Here is a 21,413-nt window from a genome sequence, read left to right as displayed (position 1 = left end):
CACCGTGTTAGCCAGGATGGTCTCGATCTCCTGATCTCGTTATCCGCCCGTCTCGGCCTCCCAAAGTGCTAGGATTACAGGCTTGAGCCACTGCGCCCGGCCTGCTGCCAAATTATTTCACAGGTATTCCTCGAGCACTTAGTATGCATTCCTTAGTTTTACTGCACTTCTTGTCACCAGAACAGGAAAGGAATTGTGTCCTACAGCTCCTTGACCAAGTACCTCTCCACTAATACTGTGCACACTAAAGATGCAGGAACAAAGCACTAGACTCTGGGATATGAAGATCTCAAATTCTATTCTCTGTGCACTTCAGAGTTGGAGAAGGATCCATCAAGTTTCAGTAGAATGTACCAAGGAAGGGAGGCAATGTGGTAGAATAGAAAGAATAAGGATTGTAGTTGAGACACCTGCAACCTGGACCTGCTAGTCCACCTACTGCTGTGTAATCTTGGACAATTATGTCCACCTCTATGGGTTTTGGATCCTTTATCTGTAAAGTGAAGAGATTGGCCAGATGCTTTCCAGCACTAGGAATCTGTGCTTTAAATTAAAGTTTTACCTAACATACCATACTTTTTATCAATGTCCACCTGCAGATAACAACCCACCTTATTTTATTTGAGTTTTGAGACAGGGTCTTGCTCTGTCTTGCATTCCAGGCTGGAGTGCAGTGGCACAATCATGGATCGCTGAAGTCTCCACCTCTGAGGTTCAAGCGTTCCTCCCACCTCAGCCTCCCAAGTAGCTGGGACTATAGGCATGCACCATTGTATCCAGCTAATTTTTTATTTTTTGTAGAGACAGGGTCTCACTGTGTTGCCCAGGCTGGTCTCAAATTCCTAGGCTCAAGTGATCCTCCCACCTTGGCTTCCCAAAGTGTTGGGATTACAGGCGTGAGCCACCATGCCTGGCCTAACCCAGTTTCTTAGATAGGTTCCCCAGCCTGTCATTTAAGTCATCTAAATTTGATGCACTTACTAAGTTGATGCCATTTTTGCTGTAGAAAATTATTTATTTAAAAAAATAGTTATGACTTTCACCACATATTAATAAATCATTATCTAGTGAGCTTGGTTAAAGTTTGACCTCACCAATATTGCTAGCTAAGAAAATACATGTATGGCACTTTAACATACCTGGTGTCCTTTAAGCCTTGTTATTAAAATAGATGAGATAGGTTAGAAATCACTATTTCTGCTGGGTGCAGTGGCTCATGCCTGTAATCCCAGCACTTTCGGAGGCTGAGGTGGGCAGATCACCTGAGGTCGGGAGTTCAAGACCAACCTGACCAACATGGAGAAACCCTGTCTCTACTAAAAATACAAAATTAGCCGGGCGTGATGGCGCATGCCATGTAATCCCAGCTACTCGGGAGGCTGAGGCAGAAGTATCGCTTGAACCTGGGAGGCAGAGGCTGCGGTAAGCCAAGATTGCACCACTGCACTCTAGCCTGGGGGACAGAGTGAGACTCCGTCTCATGAAAGAGAAAGAAAGAAAGAGAGAGAGAGAGAGAGAGAGGGAGAGAGGGAGGGAAAGAGGGAGGGAGGAAGGAAGAAAGGAAGGAAGGAATAAAGGGAGGGAGGGAGGAAGGGGAGGAAGGAAAAGAAGTCACTATTTCCTTTTTATCATGAGGAAACGGAAGGTCAGAGACAGAGGTCTAACATCACGTGGTAGGTATGGAAAAGGAATACTGTAGAGGTCTGTGATTGCTTTTGGTTTGTGACTTCCTACAAAAAGGAACAGACCCTGTTTCCCAAAGCCCAGGTCTGCTGCCTGGCTTATGACCTACACCGAATAGAGTAACTCAACCCTCTGATAACAATGACCCAATGATTAGCAGCTGCCGCAGAGCCCATTAAACTGGAATTAATCCTTGGGAGCAGGGAATGGGGGAGAGTTATTTCTGCTAATGTTGCTTAGCAAATACAGTCATATTTTTTTGTCACATGGAGGAGACCCTTCTGCAGTAAGAGAGAATCAGGCCTTGGCTGGGTGCGGTGGCTCACGCCTGTAATCCCAGCACTGTGGGAGGCCAAGGTGGGCAGATCATGAGGTCGGGAGATCGAAACCATCCTGGCCAACATGGTGAAACCCTGTCTCTACTAAAAATACAAAAATTATCTGGGCATGGTGCCGTCCACCACGGCCTCCTAAAGTGCTGGGATTATAAGCATAAGCCACTGCTCCCAGCTGAGGTGTTTCAAACATAACATTAAAATAGAATTTTTAATTTTTCACCCCTGTACTCACTCTGTTCCCTCATCTTGGTAAATGGTCCCATTATCTATTTATTTGCTCTACTCAAATGCTAGAATCAGATTTATTTCTCTTATTCCTTCATCTCTACCATCACCCCTGCCCCTGTACCTCCAACTAATGAGGTCTTTATTCTACTTCCAAAGGATATTCTAGGCTGGGCACAGTGGCTCACGCCTGTAATCCCAGCACTCTGGGAGGCAAAGGTGGGCAGATCACCTGAGGTGAGGAGTTCGAGACCAGCCTGGCCAACATGGCGAAACACTATCTGTACTAAAAATATAAAAATTAGCTGGGCATGGTGGCGGGCGCTTGTAATCCCAGCTACGCAGGAGGCTGAGGCAGGAGAATTGCTTGAACACAGGAGATGAAAGTTGCGGTGAGCCGAGACTGCACCATTGCACTCCAGCCTGGGCGACAAGAGCGAAACTCGGTCAGAAGGAAGGAAGGAAGGGAGGGAGGGAGGGAGGGAGGGAGGGAGGGAGGGAAGAAAGAGAAAGAAAGAAAAGAAAAAGAAAAAGAAAGACAAAGAAAGAAAGGGAAAGAAAGAAAGAAAAGAGAAAGAAAGAGAAAGGAAAGGGGAAGGAAGGAAAGAAGGAGAAAAAGGAAAGAAAGAAAAAGAAAGGGAAGAAAGAAAGAAGGAAAGAAAGAAAAGACATTCTAAAAGTATCTGCTTCTCTCAATCTCCATCACTTTTGCCACTGATTGAAGCGACATCTATCTTTGCCTGGACTGCTACAATAGTCGCCTAACTGGGCTCTGTGTTTTCCTTCTTTCCCCTTTACAACAGATTCTTTACAAATAAACTAATATTTTAAAAAATATGTCAGATAATTTCTTTCTCTTGCTCAGAACTTACAGGAGTTCTGAGTGTACTTAAAAATACCTTACCAAGACCTTCAAGATCTCTGGTGATCTGGCCACTGCTTCCCTCTCAAACCACAAACCTCATTTCTACTGGTGCCCCCTCAGGCACTACATACTTTAGCCACACCACCTCTCATTCTATGCTTTGAACATGCCAAATTCACCACTCTCTTGTTCTGCCTTCTTGTAGTACTTTGCCTTCAGATCTTTGTTAGCCTGGCTCCTTAGGGTTCAGTTAGTTTTTGTTTTTGAGACAGAGTCTTACTGTGTTGCCCACGCTGAAATGCAGTGGCACCATCATGGCTCACGGCAGCCTTGACCTCCTGGGCTCAAGTGATCCTCCCACCTCAGCCTCCTGAGTAGCTTGAACTACAGGCATGCACCCCCAGGCCTGGCTAATTTTTTTAGTAGAGATGCAGCCTCGCCATAATGCCAAGATTGGTCTAGAACTTCTGGCCTCAAGCCATCCTCCTGCCTCAGCCTCCCGAAGTGCTGGGATTACAGGAGTAATCAGTTCTTAGCTTCAATAAATATCCTTCTCTCAGAGAGGCCTTTCTTGCCTTCCTGCAGTGTCAGATTAGGTTAGAGATTGGCAAGAAGAGAACACGCATACAAAAACACAGAGACACGCACTCCTACTCTAAGTTCCGACTTTACATAGCTAATGGTACCGGACTTGCAGGAAGAGAGATGGCTATGAGCAAGGCTACACATCTGTCTCAGCTTTTCCCTTGCTCCTAATCCTTTTGCACAAGAAAGCTCCTGCCAGAACTGAGAAGGAAACCAGATTCTTGCCACGTTACTGCTTTTTAAAACTCAGGCTTACATCACTAAGTGGGAAGACTACACTAACAATCTGTATGCTTCCATTTAAGGGCAGCTTTTATAAATACTAGGATCTGCTAGTCCTTAACTGTACTCAGCACTGACAAGACTCCATCTTCATCTAGGAGACGAACCATGTCTTTCCTTCTAGCTCTTCAATATTCCTCATAACCTGTCTCCCGTGGTGCCCCATCTCTTCCTGCCCTCTCTCAGTTTCTATCTATTATTTTTGTTTCCTCCCAGCACACTGACGACTCTCGGAAATTATTTGGTGGTTATCTGTCTCCCCGACTAAAATACGAGTAGCGTGGGAGCAAATGCTTGCACACAGCTGTACTTCCATTTCTTAGAACAGTGCTTGGCATAGGGTAGATACTCCATAAATATTTGTTGAATGAGTGAGTAGATTACCTCCTACCTCCAGTCTTGCCACCCTCTACTTTCCTCTCCATCTGTAGCCAGTCAATCTCCTGGCTTCTCCCTAACCTGAAGATAAAGTCCAGCTCTTCAGTGTGTCCTGCCAGGCCCTTGCAGCCTGAGCCTGCCTGCCCCTCCAGCCTTGTCTCTCAATTTTCCTCTTGCCTGAAACTCTCCCTTCCACTTCCCCATCCCTTGGCTGCTTCTGTGTTCCAGACCTACTGAACTTCTTTCAGATGCTCAAAACTGGAGTCAGGGCTGGTTGCTTGAGCCTAGGAGGTCGAGGCTTCAGTGAGCTGTGTTTGTGCCACTGCACTCTAACCTGGGTGACAGAGCAAGATCCCATCTCAAAAAACAAACAGAAAATCCCCACAAAAACACACAGCACAAAATAAAAAAACAAAAACCATTTTAGTACCAAAAAATTAGGACATAATTTTTTCATAAAAGGCCAACATTTAAATGGAATAACCTTAATTTTATGGAATACTCTACATTCTTTTTTATTTTTCTACTGTTTTCATTAGCTGTTGAAAACTCTGTCATATCTCGGACCAGTTTGTGGACCAGCTCTTGGGGATGACTGAATGATATCTCAGGTCTCTTCCAACCTAATATTCTGAGACTTTATTCACAAGTAGTTTCCATGTTGCAGAAGGGTCCCCAGTAGGTCTATTTGGTGCTGGGGCTGAGCAGACACAGTGAAGAGTTTTTACCTGTGCGGACGCCCGTACTATGCGCACCGGGCATGCTATCGTCAACACCTAAGGCAATCCTATGGGGTAGGTATTACTGATGGCAAAACTGAGGCTTGGAAAGATTAAACTACCCAAAGTCACACTGTAGTGGAGTGGCCACCACCACACTGTGACTTTGGGTGGCTTACTTAATCTTGACTCCAAAGCCCATAGTTTTCTGCACCCAGATTCTAGTATTATGTCTAGCAGTTACTTTTCTCCTGGAAGCAGCCACCTCTTCTGAAAATGGCTTCTTCTCCTACTCTAGCGTGTAGACTGAGCTCAAGGGAGGTTGATTTCCAGGCCATGGTTGATCCATCCAGTCATGGGAACTTGACCCAAGGAGGGAGTACCAGTCAGAGATCTTCCTCGGGTGTCTGACCTTATACCTCCAGAGATTAGAAGGTGTTATGTTCTAATGCAGGAAGCCATAAATGCTGACTCAGTTGTTTTCAGAACTGTCTTGTTGCCAGAAAACAAGAGTTGTTGCCAGAAACTGTCGTCAGGAAGAGGGAATGAGGCCACCTCAAGGTGAAACGGGAGAGAGAACCTGGCAGCATTCAAGTCCCGGGATCCAATTGTTCCCGAGGCTGTCCCATCCCCACATTTCCCACGGTTAGATTATTCAACCTTCCCCTGAATTGAGCAAGGGAATAAATCCTTCTCTTTTCTTGTTCTCTTTTTTTTTTTTGAGACAAGGTCTCACTCTGTAGCCCAGGTTAGAGGGCAGTGGCGTGGTCATGGCCCATTGCGGCCTCAACCTCTCAGACTGAAGCAATCTTCCCACCCCAGGCTCCCGAGTTGCTGGTACTACAGGCACGTGCCAACACACCTGGCTAATTTTTTTTTTTTTTTTTGAGACGGAGTCTCGCTCTGTAGCCCAGGCTGGAGTGCAGTGGCCGGATCTCAGCTCACTGCAAGCTCCGCCTCCCGGGTTCACGCCATTCTCCGGCCTCAGCCTCCCGAGTAGCTGGGACTACAGGCGCCCGCCACCTCGCCCGGCTAGTTTTTTTGTATTTCTTAGTAGAGACGGGGTTTCACCGTGTTAGCCAGGATGGTCTCGATCTCCTGACCTCGTGATCCGCCCATCTCGGCCTCCCAAAGTGTTGGGATTACAGGCTTGAGCCACCGCGCCCGGCCCTCCTGGCTAATTTTTTAAGTTTTTAGTAGGGATGGGGCCTCACTATGTTGCCCAGATGGATCTCAAACTGCTGAGCTCAAGCAATCCTCCCACCTTGGCCTCCCAAAGTGCTGGGATTACAGGCGTGAGCCACTGCGCCCAGCCCCCTCCTATTTTCTTTCTTTTTTTTTTTTTTTTTTTTTTTTTTTTTGAGACGGAGTCTCGCTCTGCCGCCCAGGCTGGAGTGCAGTGGCCGGATCTCAGCTCACTGCAAGCTCCGCCTCCCGGGTTCACGCCATTCTCCTGCCTCAGCCTCCCGAGTAGCTGGGACTACAGGCGCCCGCCACCGCGCCCGGCTAGTTTTTTGTATTTTTTAGTAGAGACGGGGTTTCACCGTGTCAGCCAGGATGGTCTCGATCTCCTGACCTCGTGATCCGCCCGTCTCGGCCTCCCAAAGTGCTGGGATTACAGGCTTGAGCCACCGCGCCCGGCCCCCCCTCCTATTTTCTAAGCCAATTCAAGTTTAATCAGATGCAACCAGTTTAGCTCAGGTCCCAGTGCTCTCATCCTTCTTCCCCAGTAAGGAGGTAGCACACTACAGTGGAAAGAAAGTGGACCTCGGAATAAGAACTTTGGCAAGATGTGAACAAAACAATACTGCATGGTGTTACAGGCTTAGAAACTGTCAGAAGCACTCACATTCAGCCACTGCAGCCTGGGCTATTGTCTGGAACACCAGATAGTACGCTGAGGCTTGTGTTGAGGACAAAGGTCTTAGATGCATCTGAGAAAGGGAAACAAAAGAAAAAGCCGTGCATGTTTGTTTTCAGTTCAGTTACAGCGGGTCCTCGATTAACGTCATTTCATTATAACACTGCTGAGAGGAAAAATCGATTCCCTGCCGGGGCCACTTTCTGAGTGAAGTTTGCACGTTCTCCTTGGGTGTCTGAGCTTGTGTTGCAGGGTTTTCTCCAGGTCCCCCGACTTCCTCCCACATCCCAAAGATGTGCAAAGATGTGAATTGCACATCTAAATTGTCTACACTGTGTTTAGACTGTCCCAGTTTGAGTGAGTGTGGATATGTGAGTGAGCGTAGGTGTGTGTGAGGGTGTGGGTAAGTGTGGGATGTGAGTGGGTACGTGACTGTGCATGTATGAGTGTGGGGAGGTGAGTGTGTGTGTGGGAATGTGGGTGTGTGTGAGTGTGGGTGTATGTGTGGATGTGAGTGTGAGCGTGTGAGGGAGAGTGAGGATGTGAGTGTGGGGATATATGTGTGTGAGAGAGCGTGTGAGAGGCTGTGTGAGAGTGTGTGTGAGACAGTGTGAGTGTGTGTGTTAAAATGTGTGAGTGTGAGTGTGTGTGAGTATGAGTGTGTCTGTGTGAGTTTGTGTGAGAGTGTGTGTGTGTTTGTGTGTGTGAGAGTGTGTGTGGGAGAGAGTGAGTGTAAATGTGTAAGAGTGTGTGTCACTGTATATGTGTGTGAGTGCGTGTGTGTGTGAGTGTGTGTGTGGGAGAGAGACAGAGGTGTGTGTGTGTGTGTGTGGTGTGAATGTGTGCCCTGCGACAGGATGGTGTCCTGCCCGGGGTTGGATCCCACCTTATGCCCTGAGTTGCAGAGATAGACTCCGGCCACTTGAACTGAAACAATTGGGTAACTAATTATCTTATTTGTTTTTACCAATCTTTCATAAATGTATGTGTAGTTCACATTTATTTCAATGTTAATATATTGGGAGTGTTCTGGTCTTTATCTAGAAGTTTGTTGATGCTTTTGTGACAGAAATATGCTGTAGGAACCTAACTCTTGTTTCTGTCAATTAGCCTGTGGTCAAATTGGTTTTGTTATACGTCGTTTCATTTAAAGTTGCAGTTCCCAAGAACCTATCAGCATCCTTAAATGATGACCTACTGTATTTTTGAAGTAACAGCAAAATGTACAATTTATGGATGAAAACTCTCTTCTCCATCAGTCATGTTTTATGACTGTAACATTTTACAATTGTGTGTGTGTTTTTTAGGGCAGGTTAATACATAGGGTTCAAAATTCAAAAGATACAAAAAAAAGTATAATGCAGTGAACGAAGTTTCCCTGTGATCCCTGCCTCTGACCACACCCACCTTTCCCAGCAGCCAACCAATGTCAGCAGTTAAGAAATTCTTTCAAGAGATATTCTCTGCACATATATGTTGGCTTTTGCTGCATGACAAGACACTTCAAAGCTTAGTGAGTTAAGAAAAAAACAAGCTTGGGAGTCTATGGGCCTGTGGAGCACTTCTAGTCTGGGCTTGCTCAGCAAGGCTAGGTGGTAGAGGATACCCTCAGTCACATGTCTGGAATTGTCAGGCTGGGTGGACCAGAAGATCCTTGCATGTCTGGAAGTTGGCTTATGTCAACTGAAGTGATGGCCACATGCCTCCCATCATCTGGGAGACTAGCTCCGACTCATGTGATGACAGAAGAGTTCCCAGCAGCGAAAGGGGTTATACTCCAACACACAAGCCGTATCAAGTTTCTGCTTTCATTATATTTGCTAATGAACCTCATATGGCCACGTCCAGGATCAAGGGATGGAGAAATAGACCCCACATCATGGTGGAAAGAAGTGTAAAGTCTCATTGCAAGAGGGCACACATTTAGAGAGGAGAAGAATTAAGGGCATTCTCTGCTGTCTATGACAGCACATGTGTGTGAAGATGAGTGCATGTATGTACTCATGTGTGTGCATATGCACCTTTTCCTGTTTTTTACATAAGTGGTGGCATACCGTCTTATGGCTTATTATAGCTAAAACCTGATTCACAATCCTTGATGTCTACCAAACATGAAAGTTTATATTTTAGGTAGTAAAGGCATATTACAATCAAACAGTTTGATGGGAGAGTTCTTATCTCTTTATGTCAAATAGTAGGAAGATGAAGTGGAGGAACCTGTAACCTATGATAGAGAACAGAGCAGAGCTCACTGAGACCTTCACCTGAGCTCCTACCTCAGCTCATCCAGTATCTTTATGTAGTCATTTACAGTTGGAAAGTCAGCTTCCCAGAGAAATGCCTGTATAGTACCCAAATAAAGTACTTTGCTTTATAGTCTCCATTTGTTTATTCATTTTTGAAGAGACAGAGGTCTCATTGCGTTGTCCAAGCTGGTCTTGAACTCCTTGGTTCAAGAGATCCTCTTGCTTCGGCCTCCCAAGTAGCTGGGACTACAGACGTGAGCCACCGCACCCGGGCCTCATGGTCTCTATTTAATTAGAGTTGATTCCCTTCTTGAAAAAAGACTCATTTTGTGGTTGTCATTTATCAGAGAGGGAGCTTGTATTGTCCCCATTTGGGTCTTGACGCTACCTTCTCAGTGAGGCCTTCTCATCTAGTCTAAGAGGGTGCCCTACTTCAATTCCTGTCCCCGCTCCCTTTCCTGCCTTGTTCTTCTCCATAGCACAATCACCACCTGACACGCCATATATTTGTTTGTTTGTTAGTTCCTGTATTGTCCATCTCTGCCAACTAGAATATAAGCTCTGGGGGGCAGACTTTGTCTTGTTTACTTCTCTATCCCCAGCACCTAGAATAGTGACTGCCACATAGAAGGCTTTTGGTAAATATTTCTTGAATAAATGAATATTGTAAAAATTCTCACACAAGTTAGTTTCCTTTCTAAGCCCCAATTACCTCATCTTTAAGGTGGGGATTGTAATACCCGCTTCACTGGGTTCCCATGAGGAGTAAGCGAGTTATGCATGCACAGCAACTCCTATGGTGCATGACATCTAGACTGATCCATCGAGGTGGATCAGAAGGTGTGCTCACAGCCCGCATTTACATAAGGGCATCAATGTTCATAACAGCAAGTAGTACCTCTTCTGGGACATGGGAACTTTGGCGTGGATCAAAACCTTCAAATGAAAAGAAGTCAGAAAAGAAGTCAGCCTTTTAAAAGGCTAGTCCGGACTTCTTGGCAGTGTAGCAAACCAAACACGTGTTTGTCTTTCTCCCCTCCTGATTTGCCATTAAAATTAAGCAAAGAAACAATGGGAAGCTGAGGCTGAAGGATCACTTAAGCCCAGGAATTCAAGGCTGCAGTGAGCTGTGATTGCACCACTGCACTCCGGTCTGGGTGACAGAGCAAGATCCTGGAAAGAAAAGAAGAAAAGAAAAGAGAAAAGACAGAAGAGAAGAGAAGAAAAAGGAGAAGAGGAAAGAGAGAGCAAAAGAAAGAAAAATGGAAGGATAGAAGAAAAAGGGAGGAAGGAAGGGAGGAAGGGAGGGAGGGAGAGAGGGAGGGAGGGAGGAAGGAAGGAAGGAAGGAGGAAGGAAGGAAGGAAGGAAGGAAGGAAGGAAGGAAGGAAGGAAGGAAGGAAGGAAGGAAGGAAGGAAGGAAAACTAAGCTCATAAAACTGAAGAAAATAGGATGGCCCTTCAGTGGACAAGGGAGTTAAATGAATTTCAGTGGAATGTAGAAAACCACAGCCAAGAAAGAGCGTGGGCGGGCACTTTGGGAGACCAAGGCAGGCGGATCATCTGAGGTCAGGAGTTCTAGGCCAGCCTGGCGAACATTGCGAAACCCTGTCTCTACTAAAAACACAAAAATTTGCCAGGTGAAGTGGTGGGCGCCTGTAATCCCAGCTACTTGGGAGTCTGAGGCAGGACAATCGCTTGAACCCAGGAGGCAGAGGTTGCAGTAAACTGAGACCGTGCCATTGTACTCCAGCCTGGGTGACAGAGCTGAAACTCCATCTCAAAAAAAATAAATAAATAAAGAATGCGGGAGGATACAGCTATCCCATTGCACAGTGTCAGTCCTGGACAGGAGGATGGCGGGGGATGGGAGTGAGCCAGCGGGGCCATGCCAGGGATTCCTGAAAGTCTACCTACTAAACAGCTCCATCTGTCGGCTGCTCACACTCTTTAACACTCTCGCACCCTCTCCCTGTCCCCTCACCCTGTGCTGGTAGACACCAGCCATTTAGCTCTAGATGAAGGAACTGCTAAAGGAGAGCTTTGACAGTTACGGTGAGTTGGCAACCCAGAGGAGAGCCCCTCCGTTCTGCCACTTCAGTTTCCCACAATCCAAAGGCCAGCTCCCAACCATTCGTCCTAATGTGACACACACAAATCAGCAAGCCCTACCCAGGTACACAGATGGGCCAAGCCAGAAGGAGACTCTGTGGAAACAGGACATGCCCACTGGCTACTAGAATAGTCAACCTCGCCGTCGTTAATAAACACAAAATGACAATCCAAGGATGAAAACCAGCGACATGGAAGAGAAAGACAAACTGTTCCTGTACAGAGAACCAAAATTGGCCATTCACTCAAGACTAACGTCCTAGGGGGACAGAACATGGCTACAGGGATAGAAGGAGTAAAGAAGAGACAGGGGATCATTTATTAGGCACGGACATCGGCTAAGTCCTGTGCTCAAGCGTTCACATATATTTCCTCATTTAACTCTGCCAACGACTTTCTGAGATTGACAATATTCTTGTTGACCATTTTACAAATGAAGAAGCTGTGAGTCAGAGAGGTCAATAACTTATCCTGAGGTCATACAGCTGCTAAAGGAAACACACTACATTCTTTGTTTTGTTTGTTTTATATTTGTTTTTGTTCTTAGCGTGGACACATTTATTAACCAAAGGGATGATCCTAACCAAATCAACACTTTGAAATAGTTGCATGTAAAATGTTTGTGATAAGATAATTGAACACAGTAATGAAGAAAAAAAAACAAACCCAGCAGTATGGAGATCTGCTCATTGAACTGAGCCTGTTTATTTTCGTAGCTAATTCCTGTCCAAAGTGATGGTGGAATTTTTATTCTACTTTTTTTTTTCATTTCCTTTTTTCTTAAATTATACGTTAAGTTCTGGGGTACATGTGCAGAATGTACAGGTTTCTTACATAGGTATACACGTGCCATGGTGGTTTGTTGCACCCATCAACCTATCATCTACATTAAGTATTTCTCCTAATGCTATCCCTCCCCTTGCCCCCCACCCCTCGACAGTCCCCGGTGTGTGATGTTCCCCTCCCTGTGTCCATGTGTTCTCATTGTTTAACTCCCAATTATGAGTGAGAACATGCAGTGTTTGGTTTTCTGTTCCTGTGTTAGCTTGCTGAGAATGATGATTTCTAGCTTCATCCATGTCCCTGCAAAGGACATGAACTCATCCTTTTTTATGGCTGCATAGTATTCCATGGTGTAATATTCTACTTCTTCCTAGATCTGAGTACAGGTGACATTGTTCATGACATAGTCCATCACTAATTTCCCATCTTTTGATTTTCTTGTTGTTGTGTTTTTCCTTCCCATCCCTCTCCCAATGTTGAACCAATGCGCCATCTGTAAGTGCAGACAGTCAGAGTTTTTCTGCCATCAGCTGTAGTTTCTTCTAACTTCTCTAACCAGGGTGTAAGAAGAAAACTGTTGTCTTCAAAGTGCTCTCAGTTTTTATGGTGAGGTTGTTGCTATCATGAGAGATGATACAATCTGGTCTGGCCATTGCACCCATGTTTTGCAGAGCTCTTCCCACTGCCAGTTCTTTCATGTCTTCATCAAAGCCTTTGGTGTCCATCAGGCACCATCTTCCTTCCAGCTGCTCAGCAGTGACCTGGGTCGGCGTGCAGAGTGCACAGAGCGGGGTCAGGCATGGAGAGTGGGCTGTGCGACTCCTGGCACCTACAGGCACTTTAGAAGGGACCTGCCCCAGATGCCCATTTGTTGTTAAAGTCTTGATTGCTTTTATTTTATTATGAAGATGGTATGCAGGATGCATGCTTATTCTAACAAATTTAAACAAACCAGAGTAAAAGCATCCCCAGAAAGAGCTTCTATTTCTGTTTCTCCAGACTTTTTCTACACGTATGCCAGTAGATATGTATCTTATTTTTTCTTAAGTCTTCCAACAGTTTATTAGAAAGAATGTAGATGTTTTTAAAAATCCCCACTGTCATGAACTTAACTTGAGGTTTTCAGCTCTGGTATAAGCTGAATCAAAAAAAGAAATTAAAAAAAAAGTATTAAACATTTTTTTCACTCATTTGTCATATTGACAGTGCAACTACAAATCTGGTCTAAATGTACACACTCTCATACAACAACGTACAGCTTTCTTTGTCCTCCATGCTAAGAGATGTAAAAGCTTAAGGGTCAAACAATACCAAATGTATAATTTTTTTTTTTTTTTTTTTTTAAAGACAGAGTCTCACTCTGTTACCCAGGCTGGAGTACAATGGCGCGATCTCGGCTCACTGCAACCTCCGCCTCCCGGGTTCAAGTGATTCTCCTGCCTCAGCCTCCTGAGCAGCTGGTATTACAGGTGCCTGCCAACACGCCCAGCTAATTTTTGTAGAGATAGGGTTTCCCCATGTTGGCCAGACTGGTCTCGAACTTCTGACCTCAGGTGATCCACCTGCCTTGGCCCCCCAGAGTGCTGGGATTACAGGTGTGAGCCACCGCAACCGGCCCAAATGAATAATTTTAAAAAACCATCTAAGTTAAGGCATTCACTAGTTTTAGCTAAGATACATCTGGAACACTGACAAGAATCATGTGAAGTAAATTTTTTGAAAAATAAACTTTAGTGAAAAATCCTGAAGGATAATACCAGAAGAATAGTAGGTTACCAGTAAGGTGTCAGCCAATTTGTTCCAGCCACTTCTGAATCCATGTTCTATAACCTAAAATTTAGTTCTGTTTCCCTAAGCTGAGAGCTTTCTATCATGTCAGTATCTATGCTATGAAGAAAAGGAGACTTAGGTGAGATGTTTGTATTTATTCCAACTGCTGTATCCATTGCCTAGGACCTCAACAGCTTCCTGGAAATCTGGGATGTCTTCATACATCAGGTTATTGCCTTAGCTTACCTTAAAATTGCCCCATACAATGGTACATATCAACCCTCTGTGAAGCCTTTTCAAAAACAAAACAGGTTGAAAAATGGGTTAAAGTAGGCAAATAGAGCATGCCTTTTGAGCAATCAATTCAGGAGTTCTCTCCGTTCTGAAATCTTGCAGAGCAGTTATTTTTCTTTCTCAAAATCCAAGTGATGACAATATTCTTTAGCTCTAGCATTTTTTCATCATCACTTTCTCATGAGTCATCATCTGCTCCATCTACTTCTGGTAAATCTACATCCACACCACCACCCATGCTGTTTATCACCTCAGAGAAATGATCAAAATTAGACATGTCTTCATCTGAATCATCTTCCGTCTTTCCAATTGTTGAAGTCCACACTAAGCCAGTTAAGCTTTGCCCTTTTTTTTGTTTGTTAACCTTGGCCATGACTGCCAGATTCTCCTTTTCATAAACAACATAAAATTGATCTGTCCATTCTTTTAGGCTCAGAATCATTTGGATCAATACAGTGAAAAAGATCAATTTCATTTAAATGCTTAAAATGATCATTTCCTCCAAGACAACTGAATGTACGTTTGGATTTTTCAAAATGTACATGAGCAGCTTTACTGTCTTCAACAGAAAATTCAGTGAAGACATGGTCCCTTCGATTGATTGTACCACTTTGCAGAAGCAGGTGGCATTGTAAAGGGGACAGGGGGATGGGGAAATGGGTGCATGGGCCTTTCTGGCAGTGGCTGCGGCTAGGGAGTTGACTCTTCTCCTGTGTTTTCTCCCTGGTTGCAACCTCTTCTTGCTCCCTTCAGGCGATGGTGGCAGCAACAGGCTCGACATATTTATCTTATTTATTTATTATTATTATTTTTTGAGATGGAGTTTTACTCTTGTTGCCCAGGCTTCACTGCAATGGCGCAAACTCAGCTCACCACAACCTCTGCCTCCTGGGCTCGAGCGATTCTCCTGCCTCAGCCTCCCAAGTAGCTGGGATTACAGGCACCCACCACCACACCCAGCTAATTTTTTGTATTGTTAGTAGAGATGGAGTTTCACCACATTGGCTAGGCTGGTCTTGAACTCCTGACCTCAGGTGATCCGCCCACTTCGGTCTCCCAAAGTGCTGGGATTACAGGCATGAGCCACTGTGCCCAGCCTTATCTTAAATTTTTAAACAAAGATTAGATTACATGTTTTGTAACTTGCTTGTGGTCACTTATATAATTGTATATCATTTTAGATTAGAGCATATGGCTCTGTGCCATTTAAAAAATAGCTGCATATATCACTTTATGAGTATTTTTAAATTATATGTACTCAAAACTGGTACTTCTTTGAACATACTTATAGGCATATCTTTGCTAATTTCTATAAAATAAGTTCGTAGAAGTGGACTTACTCATTCAAAGGGTATACACATTTCATTGATGCTCCTCTGTGCAGGGTTTTTTGTTTCCTTGCAACTTACAGCTCACCCAACATTGTATATTATCATTCTTTTATATCTCTGTTCATCTCTTAGATGAAAAGTTGTGTCCTGCTTAATATATATTTCTTTAATTACTAATGAAATCAAGCATATTTTTGGCTGTTTGACTTACATTCCTTAGCCATTGTTCCATTGTATCATTCGTCTTTCTCTGTCTTTTTTTTTTTTTTTTTTAAGATAGACACTGGTATTCAACTCCTATTATGTGGACTCCAAAGCCCGTGCCCTGTGTCTATTGCCTTATGGTGAAGGCTTGTGTCCTTAATCATGGAATCAGTGAAGCAGGGATTAATGAGTGTCTCCATCAGCTGTTAAGGCCCCAAAGCCAGTTGGGGTTGGTTGGGCAGGTGTGTTTTGTTGTGGGCAGGTTTATGCAAGCCTACCCCCAAAAGTCTGAGGGAGCTGAGAGGCCAAAGAAAGAGGCTAACAGATCCAGTCTTTTAGAAAGATTTAATAGACACTTAGGAACAGAAGCCATGTTTGTGTCTCTGGCGGCAGCAAGACAATATGGTGGATCCTGTGCCATTCCTCCCAGATCCAGGGCTTATATACCACAGGGGAACAGTACGTGTGATTCAGAAGGAATGTGTAAGATAATCAAAGTACAATAACATTAAGGTTTAGACCTAAGGTCAGGATTCATGGAAAGTATGTGCTCTTACACAAGGAACTGGAAATCTTAGAGGCCTTCCCAGAGATGGGGTTAATCAGAAGTCAACATGGCAAATCAGCATCCACCACAGAGTAGCTTCAGCCTCCACAAGGCATTGTAAGGGGTCTGGACCCAGCTCTCCAGCCTCACCTGGCTCCTTTGCCTTCCCTTTGCTTCTCCAGGTAAATGTGAGCCCTGGGTTTAGGTTGGCGAGTTTAGAAAGAGCTCCTCTAAGCATGTTCCCTGATGTTAATTCATGCCATTCAACTTAGCAAGTGTTTGCCTGTGTAGACAAGTGTCTACTGTGAGTCAGATACCAAGAAAAGCCTTTGGGGACACAGAAATGAGTAATATTGACCCCTCACTCCATTTGCATAGAGGGAGACAGATGCAAGTAGAGTATAATTTCCATAACAAAGACCCAAAGTGTTTTGGGAGAATTCATGGGAATGGGAGAGGTTGCACGGGCAGGGTGTGTCTGAAGCATTCGTTCTCTCTCTCTTTTTTTTTTTTCTGAATGTATAAAGCTAACATAAAGCAGTCCTCACTCTAATTTTTTTTTAAATTTTACTTTAAGTTCTGGGATACATGTGCAGAACGTGCAGGTTTGTTACATAGGTATACATGTGCCATGGTGGTTTGCTGCACCTATCAACCCATCATCTAGGTTTTAAGCCCTGCATGCATTTGGTATTTGTCCTAATGCTCTCCCTCCCCTTGCTCCCCAATCCCTGACAGACCCTGGTGTGTGATGTTCCCCTCCCTGTGTCCATGTGTTCTCATTTTTCAACCCTCACTTATAAGTGAGAACATGCAGTGTTTGGTTTTCCGTTCCTGTGTTAGTTTGCGAGAATGATGGCTTCCACCTTCAACCATGTCCCTGCAAAGGACATGAACTCATTCTTTTTTATGGCTGCATAGTATTCCATGGTGTATATATGCCACATTTTCTTTATCCAGTCTATCATTGATGGGCATTTGGGTTAGTTCCATGCCTTTGTTATTGTAAATAGTGCTGCAATAAACATACGTGTGCACGAGTCTTTATAGTAGAATGATTTATAATCCTTTGGGTACATACCCAGTAATGGGATTGCTGGGTCAAATAGTATTTCTGGTTCTAGATCCTTGAGGAATCGCCACACTGTCTTCCACAATGGTTGAACTAATTTACACTCCCACCAACAGTATAAAAGCATTCCTATTTCTCCACAGCCCTGCCAACATCTGTTGTTTCTTGACTTTTTAATAATTGCCATTCTAACTGGCGTGAGATGGTATCTCATTGTGGTTTTGATTTGCATTTCTCTAATGACCAGTGATGATGAGCTTTTTTTCATGTGTTTGTTGGCCTCATAAATTGTCTTCTTTTGAGAAGTGTCTGTTCATATCCTTCTCCCACTTTTTGATGGGGTTGTTTGTTTTTTTCTTGTAAATTTGCTTAAATTCCTTGTAGATTCTGGATATAAGACCTTTGTCAGATGGGTAGATTGCAAAAATGTTCTCCTATTCTGTATGTTGCCTGTACATGCTGATGATAGTTTCCTTTACTGTGCAGAGAAGCGTCCATTCTTAAATGGTATGAGGGTTAATTTTGTGTGTCAGTTTGGCTGGGTCGCAGTGCCCAAGACATCAGGTCAAACATTATTCTGAATGTTTCCATAAAGGTGTTTTTTGGATGAATTAATATTTAGGCTAGTGGTATTTGAGTAAAGCAGATTGCCCTCCATTAAGGAGATACCCCTCATCCAATCAGTTGAAGGTCTTAATAGAACAAAGACTGACCTCCCCTGAGCAGGAAGGAATTCTGTTAGCAGACAGGACCTCAGACTTGAACAGCAACATCAGCCCTTCCCTGGGTCTCCAGCCTGTCCACCCTGCAGACTTTTTTTTTTTTTTTGAGATGGAGTTTTGCTCTTATTGCCCAGGCTGGAGTGCAGTGGCACGATCTGGGCTCACTGCAACCTCCACCTCCTGGGTTCAAGCAATTCTCCTGCCTCAGACTCCCGAGTAGCTGAGATTACAGGCACCTGCCACCACGCCTGGCTAATTTTTGTATTTTTAGTAGTTAACGGGTTTCACCATGTTAGCCAGGCTGGTCTTGAACTCCTGACCTCAGGTGGTCAGCCAGTCTTGGCCTCCCAAAGTGTTGGGATTACAGGCGTGAGCCACTGCGCCCAGCCATCACCCTGCAGACTTTGAACTCGTCAGCCTCTATAATGCTGTGAGCCAATTTTCTCCCCCTGCCCTCCCCCAATCCCATTGGTTCCATTTTACCTGGAGAGCTCTTACTAATACAGATGGATATCTGTGGCCCTCTCCAAGGGCTCCCTTGGCCCATTTGCTCATAGAAAAGACAGTATTTGCCAGCAGATAGAAGAGGGGCTACCATGGACTGCATTGAGACAGCCACTCCACACTGAGGAGGCAGAAGTCCCACCAGGTAATTGCTTGCCACTGCAAACATAATTTAAGAGAGAGACAAACCAAGGAAAAGAAGTTTCATCTCTTTCACTTTCTAGCTGGAGGGCTGGGGCACTAGGCTAAGCACTGAGAATATGGCCATGAACAAGACTCTAAGGAAGAAGAGATTAAAACCGTAATTGATTCATCTGAAAGGTACCAAATGCTGCCATGGAGAAGTGTGGGTGTTAAGGGTGCTGAGAGGACCATGTCTGGTTGGGAAGTCAGGGAGGGCTTCTCTGAGGAAGTGGTATTTAGCTGAAATCCAAAGGAGGGGTATAAGTCAACTGAGAGTCAGGAGAGCCTGCTGGTAGAGGCAACAGCATGTGGGAAAGCCCAGGAGAGGAGGAATTTCACAGAGTCGAGAGAAGCCTGGCGTGGCTGGAGTGAAGTGGGTGAAGGAGTGAGTGGTGGAGCTCAGATTGGAGAGGCAGCAGGGAGGCTAGTAGGATCTTGCAGGTCAACGTAAGGACTGTGGGCACTGCTTTAAGGCACACGGAAAATTATTGAAGGGTTTTCAGCAAAAAGTGACCTGATTATTTCTTCAACTATTTTTCTATTTTGCCCCTCTTCTCTCCCCTCCTTCTGTGACTCTAATAGCACGTATGTTAGAATGGTTCACTGATGATCTGTTCATATTTTGTCAGTCTTTTTTCTTTCCATTCTTCATTTTGGGTAGTTTCTATTGCTATGCCTTCAAGCTCACTGATCTTTTCTTCTACAATGTCTAGTCTGCTGTTTATCCCATCCAATCTAGTGTTCATCTCAGATGTTGTAGTTTCCATTCTAGAAGTTCCATTTGGATCTTTAAAAACATATCTTTCATTTCTTTCATCTTGTTCCCATTTTCCTCTAACTTCTTGAAAATATGGAGCATATTTTTGATAGCTCTTTCAATACCCTTGTCTGCTAATTCCATTATTTGTCAACACTGAGTCTGTTTCTATTCATCAATTTTTCTCCAGGAAGGTAGAGGTTCCTAGGAATGAGATACTGTGGTTCATGAAAGTTTTTTAAGTATGGCCCAGGATATGAGCCATACTTGCTGACTCTTTGCATGTGTAGTAATACTTGATTGGCTGCCAGACAGTGTCAGTTTTATACTGTTGGATGATGGATTTGTTGTATTCACTTAAATGATGTTGGCCTTTGTTCTGGCATGCAGTAAGTGACTTGGAATCTGATTGATGTTTTTGAGACTTGTTTTTAAGCTTTGTTATGGTGGATCCATAGCAGCCTTTAATCCAGGGTTAACTCATTCCCACTACTATGGCACTGCCCTGTGTGTTTGTAAGGTCTTTCCACTCAGCTACTAGAACCATCTTGGCTTTATGTGTGCTCCAGAAATCATTTGGTTTCCAGCTGGCTGGTGGTTCTTCCCCTGGCCTTGAGTCATTTCCGCTCGTGTGTGTTCATACCACCACTCAGCCAGAGACTTGAGCAGATCCTCCTGCAGTTCTCTGTGCAGTCCTCCTGACTTGAGACTCTCCTGTGTCTTGTTCAGTGCTATGGCCTGAATGTGTGTATCCCCCCAAAATTTTTATATTGAAAGCTTAACCCTCAAGGTGATAGTACTTGGAAGTGGGGACTTTAGGGGGGTGATTAGGTCTTGGGAGCTGAGCCCTCAGGAATGGTCCTCATGAGGACCTCATTCCTTATGAGGACAGGAAGTGTTCTCATAAAAGAGGCCAGAGAGAGCTTCCTGTCCCTTCCGCCACATGAGGCTACAATGAAAAGATATCATCTATGAACCAGGAAATGGGCTGTCCGACATTGAATCTGATGGTGACTTGGACTTCCCCGCCATCAGGACTTAGAAGCACATGTTTGTTGTTTAGAAGCCACCCAGTCTATAGTATTTTGTCATAGCAGCCCAAATGGACTAAGACAGTCAAGATGAGCTAAGGATGGAAACGGTGTTGCTGGCTGCCCTTCTGCTCAGAGGCCTTGGCCTGACCCAGGCACATTGGCTCTTATCCCTGGTCCTCTGCTCATGCTCTCATTTCAGCAAGAAGGTAAGGGTTTCTAGGAATGAGATACTGTGGTTCATGAAAGCTTTTTTAAAAATGGAGTAGGCCGGGCGCGGTGGCTCAAGCCTGTAATCCCAGCACTTTGGGAGGCCTAGGCGGGCGGATCACAAGGTCAGGAGATCGAGACCATCCTGGCTAACACGGTGAAACCCTGTCTCTACTAAAAACACAAAAAAAAAACTAGCCGGGCGAGGTGGCGGGCGCCTGTAGTCCCAGCTACTCGGGAGGCTGAGGCAGGAGAATGGCGTAAACCCGGGAGGCGGAGCTTGCAGTGAGCTGAGATCCGGCCACTGCACTTCAGCTTGGGCGACAGAGCAAGACTCCGTCTCAAAAAAAAAAAAAAAAAAAAAAAGGAGTAATATTGCTAAGGTGTAACAACAACAATAACAACAACAACAACAAAAGGCCTATGTAATCCTGGTCTAATGGGTGACCTCTGCAGTTTTGTCCTGGAATTATTCCCTGAGCCTGAACCCACAAGCCGACTTTTGACTTCTGATCCTTGGTGCCTGTAAGAACAATGGAATCCGCTTTTCTCACTTGCCCTGAATAAAATCTGTGGAATTCAGTCATGTGTGAGAATATGTGAACTTCATGCTGGATGTTCTGGAACACTAAGACTTAGGGAAAATATGATGAATAGAAACAGACTCAGTGTTGACAAATAATGGAATTAGCAGACAAGGGTATTGAAAAGTG

The 21,413-nt window shown here is 44.6% G+C and overlaps 1 protein-coding gene and 1 pseudogene across 2 annotated transcripts in view; one reads left to right on the top strand and one right to left on the bottom strand.

Annotated features, from left to right (window-relative positions):
* The window catches only part of LOC105469424 (fatty acid desaturase 2), a 108,034-nt gene that overhangs the window by 6,129 nt on the left and 80,492 nt on the right, over positions 1-21,413 (top strand). The window lies entirely within an intron of this gene.
* LOC105469810 (prostaglandin E synthase 3-like) lies at positions 14,210-14,977 on the bottom strand (annotated as a pseudogene).

The sequence above is a fragment of the Macaca nemestrina genome, chromosome 12, assembly GCF_043159975.1.
Source record: "Macaca nemestrina isolate mMacNem1 chromosome 12, mMacNem.hap1, whole genome shotgun sequence".
NCBI lineage: Eukaryota > Metazoa > Chordata > Mammalia > Primates > Cercopithecidae > Macaca > Macaca nemestrina.
This window is presented reverse-complemented; position numbering and strand designations above follow the sequence as displayed.